The sequence below is a fragment of the Eumetopias jubatus genome, unplaced genomic scaffold (genome assembly GCF_037043125.1).
Source record: "Eumetopias jubatus isolate StellerSeaLion01/CBP00866 unplaced genomic scaffold, mEumJub1_p1.0 scaffold_3, whole genome shotgun sequence".
Classification (NCBI taxonomy): Eukaryota; Metazoa; Chordata; class Mammalia; order Carnivora; family Otariidae; genus Eumetopias; species Eumetopias jubatus.
This window is the reverse complement of record NW_028274809.1, coordinates 122,945,273-122,961,225: the sequence shown is the minus strand read 5'-3', so window position 1 is coordinate 122,961,225 and position 15,953 is coordinate 122,945,273. Positions and strand designations below refer to the sequence as shown.

Below are 15,953 nucleotides of genomic sequence, written 5' to 3'. Positions count from 1 at the left end.
GAGCGAGGTTTTGCTTTCCCTGCTCTTAACAGAGCAGGAAGTGTGCCGAATGCTTTAGTGTGCAGCCCTGAGACTGACTTCCACCCTCACCTCACACCTTCTTGTGTGATACCAGCCGTGTTTACACAAACAAAACCTCAGAACCTGCCGAATTCCGTCTGCCCAGCAGACCTCCTTTGCTCAGATCTCTAGGCTTGGACTAAGGGGTGATCAGAGTTCAGACAGTCTTCTCTCAAGGCAGTTTCCAGGGAGCGGGAATCTGAGGACTCCTCAGCCAGCAACAGGTGGGAAGAAGCTGACAATCCAGTCTCTAAAGGAACAAAGGGCAGGTAAAGGACTTCTGAAGCTAGTTCAAACACACACACACACACACACACACAGAATTACCAAAAAGCCTTTTGAATATTAACGTGTCCATTGACCCCGTGGTTCTGTTTCTAGAAGGCTGAGCTGAGGAAATAATCAGAGGCAGGCAAAGATGACCGCACTACAAGGACTGCTATAAAGCTATTTACAAAGCAGAAAATTGGAAAAATCTAAACATCCAAAAGCAGAAGGAGGGCTAAATAAACTAGAGCGTGCCTGAACTAGTGTGTGGCCATTACAATTATGTTTAGAAATAAATTTCAATTGCTTGGAAAATGTTCATAACATAACATTAAGTGAAAAAAGTAAAATGAATAAAGTAACTGCTTCTATAGTATGAGCTCAAACATAACGTTTCTACATACACATGAGAGAGCTAGGTAGGTAGATGAATACAAAGAAAAAGATTGGATAGAAATCATAATTATAGTCAGATCTTGCTAGTAAAAATTGTGTAATTTTGAGTTGATTTGTATACTCAGTTTTTAAACAAGTGTATATTATATACAGTCATAAACAAACAATAAGATTCTTTTTATTTATTCAACTCTTTTCTTTTTTATTGTGGTAAAATAGACATAACATAAAGCTTACCATTTTAGCCATTTCTAAGAACACAGTTCCAGTGGCATTAAGCACATTTGCGTTGTTGAGCAATCATCACCTCCATCCATCTCCAGAGCTTTTTCATCTTGCAAGACTGAAACTCAGTTCCCATTCAACACCAGCTCCCCATTCCCCTGCCCTCATTCCCTGGCAACCACCGTCTACCCTCTGTCTTTATGAATCTAACTTTCCACTTACCTCATAGGAGTGGAATCAGACAGCACTCTTCCTTTTATGTCTGGTTTATTTTATTTAGCATAATGCCTTCAAGGTTCAAGCACCTTAGTGTAGTTCCTACGTTCTGCTAAAGTGCAGTGCTGATCTACAGATCTCCAGCAAGGTCTTTTGCATGGGACCTTGATGAACTCAAATGTTGTGTTTGGAATGTGAAGCTTCCCCTCCAAGGGCTGCAGGGAGACATGTTAAGAGACAACAGCACATGTTAAATGCCCAATTCTACTTGGCCCCAGCAGCCTCAGGTAGCGGCTGCATTTTTGGGCTAAGTCTTGAGGACAGGTGAGTGGAAGAAGCAGCCAGGAGTCTCAATTGAAGAAAGGCCTGGAAGGAGCTTTTAAAACAGCTACTAAGACCCTCTCACTTCACCAGGACTGAGGGAATGTAAGTTAATTGCTCCCATGCACAAGAGAGGCAACACAGTGTCGGGACACAGGCCTCAAGGTAGGTTTGAATTCCAGCTGCGAGACTGTGGGGAGGCTCCTTGACATCTCTAGACCTCAGTGTCCTCATCTGTAAAATGGGCACCACGAATACATCATCTCCTCCAATTGCACTGGTTACGTTTTAAAGTGCTTCAAATAATGCCTGGCAATAATAAATGCTCAATATGTGGCAAGTGTTATTAGCATCTTAAATTAGTATTATTATTGTGGCTGTTTAGTGCCAGACTAAAGCTCACTTAACTCCTAGGCCAGACCTGCTCTTACTCTCTTCTTCGGTGTCCTGCCTTTGAACCTTGACCCCTGACCATTTCCCCTGCTTTTTACCTTTCTCTGCAGAGCTCTGGACCTTCCAGAAGGGAAACGGCAAAAAGAGGGGAAACAGAAGCTAAAAGTGGAAGGAGAGAGCATAGTGGAGACAGGAGAGCCTGTTTGCAAGAGTTTGCATCCACCCGGAAGGAACGAAGACACAAGCACCAAAAACACTATTTCACAACTTACAGACAAAGCTCAAAACCCTTTCCTACATACTGGTATTTAGATGTGCCAAGAAACAGCTCTGTTTTCTCTACCTTATGTTGGAGTGTATGTAGGCCAACCCTCATTTCAACAGGTGGCACGCAGAAACATCTTGGTCGTGATAAACCTCCGTAAACCTTGGCTTATTTCAAACCATATTTAATGCCAAAAAAAAAAGACCCTACCTAGATTTCTAGAACATTCTGTACATGATCATTTTTAAGATTAGCCATAATTCTCTTCAGGATCCTGGTGTGTGACCTTTTGCTCTCTGTTCCCTACCTCCGAAGGCGGCTGAGTGCAGTTCTTTCCACACCCTGCTTGAAAGGCGGCTGCCTGTGGGAGTGAGTGTTCAGTTCTTCTCTGTCTTGTTTCTTCCATTTCAGAAAGGGCTCTCTCCTGCTGCTTCTGGCCGTCTGCTCTGACTGGCTGAGGAGACACCCCAGACTTCCTCCACGCACATGGCCGTGTAGCCAAAGACCCAAAACACGGGGAGGGGTCCAATTAAAAACCTGGGCACACGAGGGAAAGCAGGCATTAAAGGACAACCCAGTCTCCTTAAAAAAAAAAAAAAAAGGAACGAGGAAAGAAAGAAATAACAGTGTGTAAATATTTTATTTCAAGATGTCTTGTGCAAATTAAGGAATATGGGCAGCTGTTTTCCATAGGGCTAGCAAACACTCATTTTGAGTGGAATCTTTTTTTTTTTTTTAAGATTTTATTTAGTTATTTGACAGAGAGAGACACAGCGAGAGAGGGAACACAGGCAGGGGGAGTGGGAGAGGGAGAAGCAGGTTCCCCATGGAGCAGGGAGGCCGAGGTGGGGCTCGATCCCACAACCCTTGGGACCATGACCCAAGCCGAAGGCAGATGCTCAACCAACTGAGCCACCTAGGCGCCCTTTGAGTGGAATCTTCTTAATGGACTGGGATAAACAAGAAAGAATGCCTTAAAGAGAAGTCTCATTATACAGGCACAGCCCCAAGCCAGGTTCCCTTCGGGCGTCTGCTGGCTTCCAGAACGTCGTGGGCGAGGTGAGGTGTGCCCAAAGGAGGTGCCTCTTTCGGAGGGCGTCCATGTGAGAGCAGACACAGGTAGCCCCAGTCCCTGAGCGCACCCTTCAAGAGTGTCTCATTTTAATTCTGAAGTGTTCAAGTACCCTATTCATTCCCGAAAACACGTGTGCCAGCTTGGCGTCTAGCTCAGGGGACGTCCAATAAATCAGGAGGGAGAGAAAACTGTCAAGAGCCCAAATTTTCTAATTATGTGTGTTTTTTGCTCCCTCTGTCCCCTCTTCGCCCCCACCCTTCCCCCCACCTGCCTCCTTCCTTCCCCACCAGGAACAGGACAGATTTGGAAATGCTTTCAACTCCGTACCACGTTGGCACTCTCTTCCCGTTCAGGGTTTCTCGGCTGCTTGAGAACCCAGGATGCACGGGCCGTCCATCGGTGTCACCCCTCGCCTTGGCCAGGACCACCTGGGTGGGCCAGCCCCTTTGACGGATGCAATCTGGAGGAGGAGACAATTTCTCTGTTGAGAGCCACTTCTCTTGGCCTGAATTCGTCAACCAGGGTTTACTGGGAGAGGATGAGGGAAGGAAGAAGGAGGGAGAAAAACGTACAGAGTATATCAAGTAAACAAGAGTATGGCTCAGCACTGGGGGGGGGGGAATGCCATGCATAGTAACAGGCATAGGAAACCTGGCATGCTTTAAACACGGCCTCATGGAAACTTCTGTGTCAAGGAGGATTACAGAGGTTCACAGTCAAAAAGTATGCCAGGCACCCTCCTGGGGGTTTTCACAGACATGGTCCTTTTTAATCCTCCCAAGAAAGGCTGGCAAGGCCAGCCTGTTATCCTGCGGGTGCCCTGACAAAACGGAGACTCGGAGGGTCTCCACCAAGGCTCCCGAGACTCGAGTCTTCTGGCTGCATGACCAGTGGTTACCCACCCCACACAGGAAGAGAAAAAATACTCGCTTTTTAAATGTACCTGATATTGTGATTAGCCATAAGAATATAGACGTTAACGGTAGGGGAAACTGAGTGAGAAAACTCTCTGTACTACCTTTGCAACTGCTCTAGGAACCAAAACAATTCCAAAATAAGAAGTTCATTTTAAAGATATAGGCCACAACCTGGAGGTATAAATACTTCCCAAAGGGGTGTCCTGCAGGTGCATCCATCCCTACATTGGCGGTGAGCAGCACAGCCCTGGCAAGCATGTGTTACACTGCTGGGGGTGCCGTCTGGGCAAGGACGGGGAATAAAGGGGCTATGTAATAATGGAATGCAGGCCCTGACTTATACTGGAGGCTCAGGGAAGGCTTCTCGGAAAAAATAATATGCCCGAGTTTCAGCTTACTGATTTATGGGTGTGCTAGTAAATTACAAATGTTAAGATGTTATGTCTTGAAACTACTTTCAGTTGGTGGTATGTCTTTCGACTTTACCATTTCTTTTTTTTTTTAAGATTTTATTTATTTGAGAGAGAGCTAGAGAGAGAGAGAGAGAGAGCACGGGGTGGGGGAGGTGGGAGCACAGGCAGAAGGAGAGGGAGAAGCAGACTCCCCACTGAACAGGGAGCTTGATCCCAGGACCCCGGGATCATGACCTGAGCCAAAGGCAGATGCTTAAACGACTGAGCCACCCACGTGCCCCTTGGCTTTACGGTGTCTTTGCCATTAAAAAAATCTCTAAATCAGTTTATAATCAGCTGCCTTCTTCAGTGTCTAAAATGAGAGAGACCATTATTTTTTAGGCAATCTGATTTGAGGGAAGGAAAAGGTGTTTTGGAGCCCAAGAGCTCTGGGTTCAAACCTCAGTTAAACGGCTTTCTAGAAGTATGATCTTGAGAGGTAGCTCATAATCTCTGAACTTCAGACTCCTTACATGTAAAATGGAGACAATCATACCTACTCAACAGGATCATAGCATTAAAACATAACAGATATATGGTGTTTACTGCTACATTGTATGTGCTCAGAAAATAAATATATGGATGAATGATTAAATATGGATTAAGACTTAGAGTATTTATGCTGCCTAAACATTTTTTAACCAAAAAAAAAAAAAATCAAGCACTCAAAGTCTATTGGTTAGGAAAAGTCACATGAATGAGCAATTATGGCACGATCTCAGTGCTACTCGGACGGTGTTTCTTGTTGATATTGGGCAGGATGGGGGCATCCAGGCTCCAGGTCGGGTGTTGGGTATCAAACAGACTTGGCAGTAGCCAGTGTCTCCCTTGTATGTTCTGTGAGCAGAGCCAGATGTGACATAGACACATAGAACCGAAGCATCCTCATAAGACATCTGGTTGGAGAGCTGTGGGTAGTCCCAGTGGGGTAGGCAGAAGCATTTCTACTCATAGGTTAGGGCTGCCGTGATTTGTCATGAGGCTGTAAAAATCTTTGCCTTTTGTCTTTGAAGGGTCATAAGATTACCAGGAAAATTGTAAGGAGAGCACACCATGACCAGAGCCAGTCCGGTTACACTGGACAGATAGGCAGCCCAGCCAGACAGGGTACCATGCTCCTTCTGCATGTGGGCATGGCTTGTCTAGAGAAGCACAAAATCTGTGTCTCCTCTTGTTGGGCCAAGCTGCCTTTTTTATTAGCTATCCATATAACTGGCTCTTGGCTTTACTATCTCATAAAATTAGCCTGTCAGTCCTAGAGCACGAAAGCAGACATCTAGCCGGAATTTATTAGCCAGAATGGCGGCGACCCTTAAGAAGGTCTGCCTATCACTCAGTTAGGTTTTGTTGTTGTTTTTTTGTCTTGGCACAAAAAAGTGCCAATGTTGTCACAAAGAAGCCCTTGCCTAGGGCAACTTCATCTTCCATAAAATGTGTCTGTGTGAGGGAGCAGGAGGTGGAGCTGGGGCTGGGCGAGGGCACTGGTTTCCAAATCTGTCTGAACTTAAATTGACTATTGAAAAATGTGTTTAATGAGAAGTTATTCAGGCAGATCCCAGGAATCTGGATTTTTAGAAAGGTCCCCTGGGTGATTCTGATCATCAGCCAGGACTGGGAATCACTGGCTCCCGTGATCTACCAGATCCCTTTGGTCTGGAACATTCTAGAGTACAGAAGTCCAGATTCTTCAATAAACCATCTGTGTAGGAAGCTGAAAAATCATTTCTTAACAACCTGGGGAAGTTCCTCAATCAAAGGAAACTGTCTTGCCTTCCTAGCCATAAAGAAGCCTTCCTTTTGCCCAAGATTCTTCAATATTTTCTATTCCCCCATGAATCATTCCACATCGGGGGCAACAAGTACACTTTGACCTCACCTGTTCAAGTTGTGGTCCGCAGATTGGCCTCATTGGCATCACCTGGGAGCTTGGTAGCATTGCAGACCCTGAAGGCCTACCGTAGACCTCCTGGATCAAAGTCTCTACTGGGGTCTCAAGGTGATTCATATACACACTGCAGTCTGAGAGAGCACACTGGCTCAGATCACTGGCTCTCAACTCGGTTCTTTTGGAATCATCTGGAGAGTTAAAAAAAATACTGATGGTTAAGTCTCAAAGTCCAGGGTACAAGGACTATTCCAAATTCCCAGGGCTATTCTAGTGTGCAAGAAAGCAAACATACTTTCAGCAATAACTTATTTAAAAAAGTAATAATAAGCTTTTCTTTAGGGAGCAGGGTTGTGGCAAGGGGTTCTGTGCATCATTACTGATTTGGCTTTTTTCCTTCATTAAACTGATGAGATTGTTTAGGGGTGTTTGGGGGAGTGAAGCAAAGAACAGGGATGGCTCAGAAGCCCTCTGATGAAAGCAGGAGGAAGGACGAACAGGAGACGTTGGGACATGAACTGTCTCAATGTCATTCACTTTTTCTGGAGCCTGCACGGATGGACCAGCACTTTCTGGAAGAGCACTGGTTTGTCCCTTGCCTTGCAGAGAAACATACAACTAACAGACACATGAGAACAAGTCCCCATGACATAGATGCCTCTCTCTCGATCACAGAAAATGGTTTCTTATGCTCCTGTGCTCTAGTTTAAGCATATTCTTCATTCTGTCAGGAGCTAAGTATATGTGGCCTGATTAGTGAGACGTAACAATGATCCAGTTTGGAAAGTCAGCAGAAGGTTGTATGTAAAACTTCAAGCAGGGGTGGGGGGCGGGTAGGTCAAAGGGCTTGGGTCTGACTTTGGTGTGGACTCAGTTTCCTTACCTGTATTCAAGCTCGTCTCACTGTTCTGCACTCAGAGCAGTAGTACTGGGAGTGAGGAGGGCTGAGACCCAGCATGTGATGCAGCCCCTCACAACACCTGCGGGGGCTTTCCCCCAGTCCGCGGACTGCATGGGCTGCCCCACAGCACCTCTAGGTTCTCGGGCCGCGGGCCTCCCCTGCCCTGTGGAGCCACACCTCTCCCCTAGCTTTGCTCCAGGGCGGCGGTGGGGGCGGGGGGGGGGGGGATGTGTGGCTGCATTCTCCAAGGCTTCTGACTAATCCTGAGTAAAATGCTAGGCTCAGAAAAGCCTCAGCAATAAAAATAGCTTCGGGAAGGTGGCGGCTTCGATTCTTTGTGCTTTCAGATGGCTGAGAGCTGTTTCCACCACCACTCACACTGGGAGGCTCTTAGAAACATTGGAAACACCAAAAAAAAGGCACCGATTTAGGAAAGCCTCCTGGAATGCTTTAATTGGAAAACAGTTCTACCTCATCCTAGTTCCTTGACCACCTCTCTTTTGGAGGAGCCAAGCTTTACTCTGAGTCAGGGACCCCGATATTTCAGATGGGACAGAGATGAGGCATGTGGGGGAAAAGGGCCACAGCCCTGAAAACCAGAGTAGACCAACCTCCCTCGGGCCAGGCCTCTCCCATGACCTGAGCCAGAGAGACTAGGCTGGACTGATTGTCCAGGTCTCTGTGTTCGGGGGCTGCCCACCCTGACCCCTCGGTGTGACCCTGAGGGAGGTTCCCTGCTTCTGGCTGGAGAGGTTCCTCCGCAAATGAGGGGCGAGGCCCAGACAACATCTTAGAATGCTCTCATGGTTTATGACATTGTGACTTTTTTTTTGAATGTACAGCCCAGGAAAAGGAAAATGAAAAAAAATGCTGGTGTGAGTGTAAGATGCTATTTCAGGACAAGAAATAGTATTTTGGGTGAATCTAAGGGAGTAATTTTGGAAAGTTTCAGACAGAAGTGGAAAAAAAAAAAAAGACTGTATCCAAATAGAGTGCCCAGAAAGGCTTGGCCTGGCCCCAGAGAGAGGGGGCTTGCCCTGGAATCTTTTTTTTTTTTTTTTAAGATTTTATTTATTTATTTGAGAGAGAATGAAAGAGAGAGAGAGAGAGCATATGAGAGGGGGGAGGGTCAGAGGGAGAGGCAGACTCCCTGCCGAGCAGGGAGCCCGATGCGGGACTCGATCCCGGGACTCCAGGATCATGACCTGAGCCGAAGGCAGTGGCTTAACCGACTGAGCCACCCAGGCGCCCTGCCCTGGAATCTTGCACTGAAAGCCGGAGGGGCAGCTCAAGGGGCGAACCAGCTAGAGCCCAGGCCGTGGTTATAGAGCATCCCCTGACGGCTGCCTCTCCCACACCAGAAGCCCAAAGGAAACGCGTGAGGCTCCCAACACCAAGGACACCGAAGAGGAGAGAGACAGGGAGAGACAGAGAGGGAAAGAGACCGAGACAGACAGAGGGAGAGAGGGATTCGGGAAACAATTCTGCATCTTATTCATATTTTACTGAGTGCCTCCCATGTCCTAGACACTCCACTAGATCCTGGGACAACGGACATCCTAATTTTAACAGCTAAGGATCAACGTGTGACTTTAATCATAGTAGCCTCCTGTCATGAACATCTACTAGGAGCCTGCAACAATACTCTACTGGTACTCATTACCCCACTTCCTCCCCACGGCAAAGCTGCGACCTAAGCCACACTCGGCAGTGGATCAGCAGACCTGAGAGCGTGGACGTTAAAGCCGGATCACCAGGGTTCAAATCCTACCATGGCCACTTATCAGCTGTGTGACCTTGGATGTAACCTCTCTGTGGCTCAGTTTTTTCATCTATAAAATAGGGACAGATAATAGTATCTACCTTATAAAATGGGTATGGAGATTAAATTAGTTACTGTGTATTAAGCACCTAGAAAAATGGTTGGCAAACAGTCAGTGCCATATAAATGTTAGCTATTATCTTTATCGTCCCTGATTTCCTGATGAAGAAAGAGGCCATGGCCAGTGGAGCTGGGCTCAGAGTCAGGGCTCCCTTAAATCTCACATTGCAATCCCTCCAGACAGGCTCATTCTCAAAGAGTTTGTGATTTGGGGTTGTCATCAGTATTACCTCTCCTAGAAATGTGTGCAGAGTGTGCTGATCGCGTTGGACCAGGTAATTTGTCTGAACGGGTTCCATGGTGTGGGCTGTGGGGAGATGCTGCAGCTCACCAAGATGAGTGTCCAGGCTGGCCGGGCAGTGGAAACCACAGCATTGCTGCATCTGTGGGCCACTCAAGACAGCGAGCTTTCCAGAAACTTCCTTATGTTCTCCTAGGAATGATGTTTGTGGCCTCCAGGTCTCAAAAATGTTGTTTGTACAAATGATTTTGAAAGTACTGATGCCTGGGTCGAACCCCCAGAGATTCTGATTTAGGTGGCCTGGGCATCAACATTTTTTTCTAAGAACTCCAAATGATGTTAATGGGCAGCAGAGCTTGAGAACCACTGGCCTCAGCTGTCCTCTGAGACCGCAGCTGTGACTGTGTCCTCAGTCCCCATTCTCTCCTTCCTAATCTCCAGCAGGGTGAGCTGGCTCATGGAGCCCAGCCAAATACTAAATTTCTAGCCCGCCCGACAGCAAGATAGGGCTGTGTGGTTATTTCTGTGAGGGAGGCATGCCTCCCTCCGGTCATCGCTACCTCTCTCTCGCTCCCCCTTCCCCAGGCTGGAGACTGACACAGAATAGGGGCTCTCTCTAGGTGACAGAGCAATGGTGTAGAGGAGCCTGCATCCCAGGACAGCCGAGGAGCGGTCGCCTGCCTGCCCTGGATTGCCTGCCTAGTTTTGGGCTATTAAGTGAGAGAAAAATGCAATCCCATCTGTTTGACCCTTTGTAGGTCTCTTTCTTAAAGCAGGTAAGCCTATTTTCCAAGCTCTTTTCCTTTCTGATTGCTTCAAAGGAGGGATGAATGCCAAGTCACCTGAGCAGCTTTTTAATATACGGATGTCCAGGACCCATCGCAGATCTAGCAAGTCAACATGTCCGGGGATAGGACAAGACATCTGCAGTTTTGGACGACAGCGTTTGCTTGCTTTTAAGTTATTCATTCATTGCTAATGACAGAATGAAATTAAATAATTTTGACCAAATATATTTGATAGAGACTCAAAGAGCCCATTAGCCACACGCATTAAGCAAATGAAATGCCAACAGGCTAATCACTAAGAGAGATTAGGAGGAAAGTCTAGTTTTGTCTGCTCACTGTCTGCCCTCCTGCTGTCCTTTTTAAAGTTATTTATTGAGCATATACTATGTGGTCCTCTTTTCTTTTTTTTCTAAGACTTGTGTTTTTTTTAAGGACAGTTTTAGGTTTATAGAAAACTTGAAAGGGAAGCACAGAGATTTCCAGATAGCCCTGTCCTCCCACACACGCAGAGCCTCCCCGTTATCCACATCCCCCACCACAGTGGTACATTTGTTATAACTGATGAACCTACATTGACACGTCATCATCACCCACGCTCTATAGTTGACATTAGGGTTCACTCTCTGTGTGATGGCATGTATCCACCGTGGCAGTATTAGAGGGAGTATTCTCGCTGCCCTAAAAAAGCCTCTCTGCTCCACCTCTTCCTCCCTCCCTCCCCACCTTCTACAACCTTTGGCAACCATGGATGTTTTTACTGTCTCCATAGTTGTGCCTTTTCCAAAACGTCATGTAGTTGGGATCCCACAGTATGTAGGCTTCTCAGATTGGCTTCTTGCACTTGGCAATAGGCATGTGAGTTTCCTCCATGTCTTTCTGTGGCTTGATAGCTCATTTCTTTTAATTGCTAAATAATATTCTGTGGTATAGATGTTCCATAGTTTATCCATTCAGCTACTGAAGAACATTTTGATTGCTTCTAAGTTTTTAGCAATTATGAGAACACGGCTATCAACATCCTTGTGCAGGTTTTTGTGTGAACAGAACTTTCCAACTCATTTGGGTAAATATCAAGGAGTGGGATTTCTGGATCACACATCTGTAGCTTTTAAAACTCCACAGGTGAGTCGACTGCCCACCCCGGTGAGGACCGTGTGAGGGCAACGGCCAAGACGGTTTGCTCTGCTGGTGAGACACCCTGCAACCCAGGGCCCCTGGAGGTCTGTGATCAGGTGGAAGAGACACAGTGTGCTGAGTGAACCCTGGGCTGTCCTCCCTTTCCTGTCCCCAACATCAGCTTGCATGGCACTGGACCCAGGAAGGGAGCTCAGGGGGCATTTACCAAGTGATTTCAGTGAGCCACAAGCAAACAGAGAGGGGCAAGTGAGAGGCCTCCCTGTCCTGGTCCGGCAGCAGAACACAGCAACTTGTTCTCAAAAGGTTGATATTTTAAATCAGAAAGGGGGGCTTGCAACATGCATATTTACAAATGTCCTTTTTGTGTGAAAGGTTGCCTGGAGACCTGTGACCGTGACACTGATTTATGGCTTAAGAGCACCATCAGCCCCCTTGTGTGAAGCCAGGTAGCCCGCTGGGCTCGTGCTGCTGCAGCTGCTGGTTCTGGGTGGCACCTGTGGGTGTCTGGGGACAACAGAGGAGTGTCTCTTCAACAGGGAAAGTCTTCCAGGACTGAAGATGCTGCCTTTCTTCCAAAACAGCTAATTAGGCAAGGCGAGCAGCATCTGTCTCCCTGAGGCCAAATCCTTTTCATTTCAAAGCCTTTACATATGTGAGCAACTGCCCCCGCCCCGCTCCTCCCCTGCCCCCCGCTCCCCCCTCCCCGCCCCCGCACCCAACTAATCTGGCTTTGGCTGGCAGGACTTGGCCTTCAGAGTGCACAAACTCAGTTCGCCCTCCAGACTCCAGAGGAGCGAGAGGAGCTCCCAGAACCTTCATCCAGTGCCCAGGTCTGCTCCTAAAAGCAACCCGATTCACAAGACCATTGCTTTGTGCTGCTTTGCAGGAGGCAACCACCATGCTAATAATTGCGTCCATAACTAAATGGAGCCCTTTTCCAAACCGTGAAGACTTACATCAAGTTCTTCCTGCACTGCAACTAATTTTTTTTTTAAGATTTTATTTATTTATTTGACAGAGAGACACAGAGAGAGAGAGGGAACACAAGCAGGGGGAGTGGGAGAGGGAGAAGCAGGCTTCAGGCGGAGCAGGGAGTCTGATGCGGGGCTCGATCCCAGGGTCCTGGGATCATGACCTGAGCCGAAGGCAGACGCTTAACGACTGAGCCACCCAGGCGCCCTCTGCACTGCAACTTCTGTAACTCAGATGCCCAAAACAGAAACAGTAGTAAAACTTTAACGGTGCAGAAATGGTGTCAAAGAAGCAGATACCGCTTTGTACTCTATGAGAATGTTTCCTGCACTCTGAAGTCCGGGGTATCTGCTTTCCAGGGGGATGGTGGAGGTCTTATGAGTCTTGACTGGGGATGCAGAAGCGACCCTTGCCTTGTGGTTCTTGAGGATAAGGACTCGGACTACTATTTTGCTCATAAGGACTATTTCATACTGGGAACTGATTGGCCGATATAGTCAGCGACCTACGGCTTGACCTGTGGGTCAACTTCTTCGCTTCTGAGATTGTGATCTGGTGTCTCAGTGCCCTAGAAGACTTGCCTTCTCTCCTTCCACAAAGTGTTCCCTTTGCTCTCAGAGTGTGGACTGCTCCTAGGACACAGTGTGGAACAGCAGAGAGGCCACCCCAGGGACCATGCCCTTAGGGTCTTTCAATGCCTGTTCCTTGAGGTGTTGTACAAAAGTTCTTCCTGCCCTCTTTTCAAAACAGAAATTAAAGTATTTTAAGAGGTGTGTGGGTTGACAACGCACATGAAACACTGAACTTATCCAAAGAGAATTGGTGAACAAGTGCCTGGAAAGACTCCTTCCCTCCACCCCTGCTGCTACCCCCTACCCTTCCCTACTTGATATTCTAATCTGGCCAGAGCATTTTATTTGACAAAGCCCTCCACTGTTGCTGAGGAGGATGCTAAAGCTCACTGAAGCTTCTTCAAAGGCACTTCCCGTGTGTGGATGAGAAGCGCAGACCAGTTGAGCACCTTCTCAGTTAATGAGGACCAGAAAGGAGATGATCCCTGAGGTGAGCTTGAATGCAGATGGCAGCTCAATAGCTGCCACTTAATTCTTCAACCTCATTCCAGAATGGACTAAGGCTAGATCTAACAGAAAGGGACAAGGGCCACTTGGAAGCGCCTTTGAATGGAGATCCATGGTTTTCAGCACTCGGCCCCAGAAACTGGGTGCAGAGGCTTGGCCATCACTAATTTTCTGCACCTCATTTTCTGCTTCCTAGAAGGTTTATCTGTCCTCGAAGCAGTTTCTAATCATGTCCCTGAATTAGCGCATGATTCATTGTCATTTGCATTTCCCAAACAAATAGCCATTCTTTTTGACTCTCTGCCAGGAAATTCCTCAGCGCTGTGTCCATGGCTAACCCAGATCCCACTGGTGGTATCCTGCTCCAGGGCCTGATGGGCCCAGGCACAGTCTGAGCTGCTGTCCTGTGGGGAGGACTGGAAAGGGTGATGGGGGTTCAGGAGAGGGTAGAGCAACCTCAAGGGCTCTGGGTCTGACGAGCAGGGAATCGGAGCTAGGGTCCACCACATGCTACTTGTGTGACATCTCTAAATCTCAGTTTCCTATCTATGAAGTGGGCACAACAATAGTTCCTATCTCATTGGGGTCTGATGAAGATTAAATAAGATACCAAGCACACAGATTGACCAACACAGTTCCAGTTTTAGTATAATGCTATTATTGTTCATCAATTGTTAATAGCATTCGGGGCCACAGAATGTGACATATCAACATTTGTCAGTCGTGATATGCTATTACCATTGGTCCTTCAGTATCCCTCTCCCCTGCTTTCTCACCCCAGAGCTCCCATTTTTATCTATCATATTTATCCATTCCCTCGTTTTGTTTTCCGTTGCTGTTGTTTTATCCCACATATATGCACCTAAATAATAGATTGCTTAGTTTGACTTTGTGAACTTTATAAGAAGAGTTGTGGGCTCTCTGTAGTTTCTGGGTCTTGCTTTTTTTCACTCGAGGTTACCAGCCAATGTTACACCAATGTGGCCAACATTCACCCATGCTGATGCATATAACTGTGGTTCATTCATTTTTTTATTGTTACACAATTTTCTGTTATATAAATCTATATACAATACATATTCATTCTCCTATTCGAGGACATTTGGGGGATTATTGGTAAACAGCTTTATTGAGATATAATTCACACATCACACAAGACACCTATTGAGAACATGCCCTTTAATGGTTTTTAGTTTATTCACAGAGTTGTGTAACACCACAACTGTCAATTTTAGAACATTTACATTACACTGAGAGGAAATTTTGTATATACCCCCTAGCAGTGGCTTACTAGTCTCTGCAATCCCCTGAGCCCCTGGCAACCACCAATCTACTTTCTGTTTCTAGAGATTGGCCTATTCTGATCATAGCGTGTACATGGAGTCATGCAATATGTGGCTTTTTGTGTCTGGCTCCTTTCGTTAGGAAAATGTTTTCAAGGCTCATCTATGTCATAGCCTGCATCAGTATTTCATTTTACTGCCAAATAATATTCCATATTTTATTTATCTATTCATTAGTTTGTGGGCATTTGGGTGTTTATAACTTTTTGCTCTTACGAAGTGGTTTTTTTGTTTGTTTGTTTGTTTTGGGTACCAAATTACTTTATTTGAAGAATGGTACAAATGAAAGAAGTTAAGTAGATGTTTTGGTACAACTTATAGAAAAGGTAAAGGTAACCCCAACATGCATGCACTGCCTTGGTGCCCAGGGAAGCCACCCTTGTGGCTATGGGAAGACAGCCTAAGGCTTAGCTTTCACTATCACTGTTTCCCAAGGTGTGCTTGTCAAAGAGATACTCTGCCATGCCAGATTCGGGAGCCCCCATCTTGCGCAGGTTGGTTACGTGGTCACCCAATTCTTTGATGGATTTCACCTGCTCATTCAGGTAATGAGTCAATGAAGTCACACAAATGGGGGTCACTTTTATCAGTGGCCAGTTTGTACTGTTCCAGCAGTGACTGATTCACGCTCTTTTCCAAATGTAATGCACACTCCATTGCATTCAGCCCCTTCTCCCAATCATCACAGTCTGGTTTCTTGATATCCTGAAGGAAGATTCGGCCACCTCGTTGGTTCTGCAGCTTCATCAGTTTCTCAGCATGTTCCCTCTCCTCATGAGATTGGTGAAGAAAATATCTGGCGAAGTTCTTCAAAGCCACATCATCGCGGTCAAAGTAGTAAGACATGGACAGGTAGACGTAGGAGGCGTAGACCTCCAGGTTGATCTGGCGGTTGATGGCGGCCTCCGAGTCCTGGTGGTAGTTCTGGCGCACCTGCGAGGGGGACGCGGTCGTCATGGCGGCGGCGAGCGGCGGCGGGGGCATTGAAGTGGTCCGAGGGCGCGACGAAGAGATGGCGGAGGGCTGGCTCTGAACGGTCGGCCCGGGTGGGGGATGAGCGCCGGGCTCCGTCCAAGCTCTGTTGAAGCAGGAAACCGCGGCGACTCTCGGCGGAGACTGTGTCTTACGAAGTGTTTTT

At 46.9% G+C, this 15,953-nt stretch overlaps 1 pseudogene; it reads right to left on the bottom strand.

Annotated features, from left to right (window-relative positions):
- Window positions 1–15,065: 15,065 nt before the first annotated feature.
- On the bottom strand, window positions 15,066–15,814 carry LOC114211186 (ferritin heavy chain pseudogene; annotated as a pseudogene).
- Window positions 15,815–15,953: the final 139 nt, after the last annotated feature.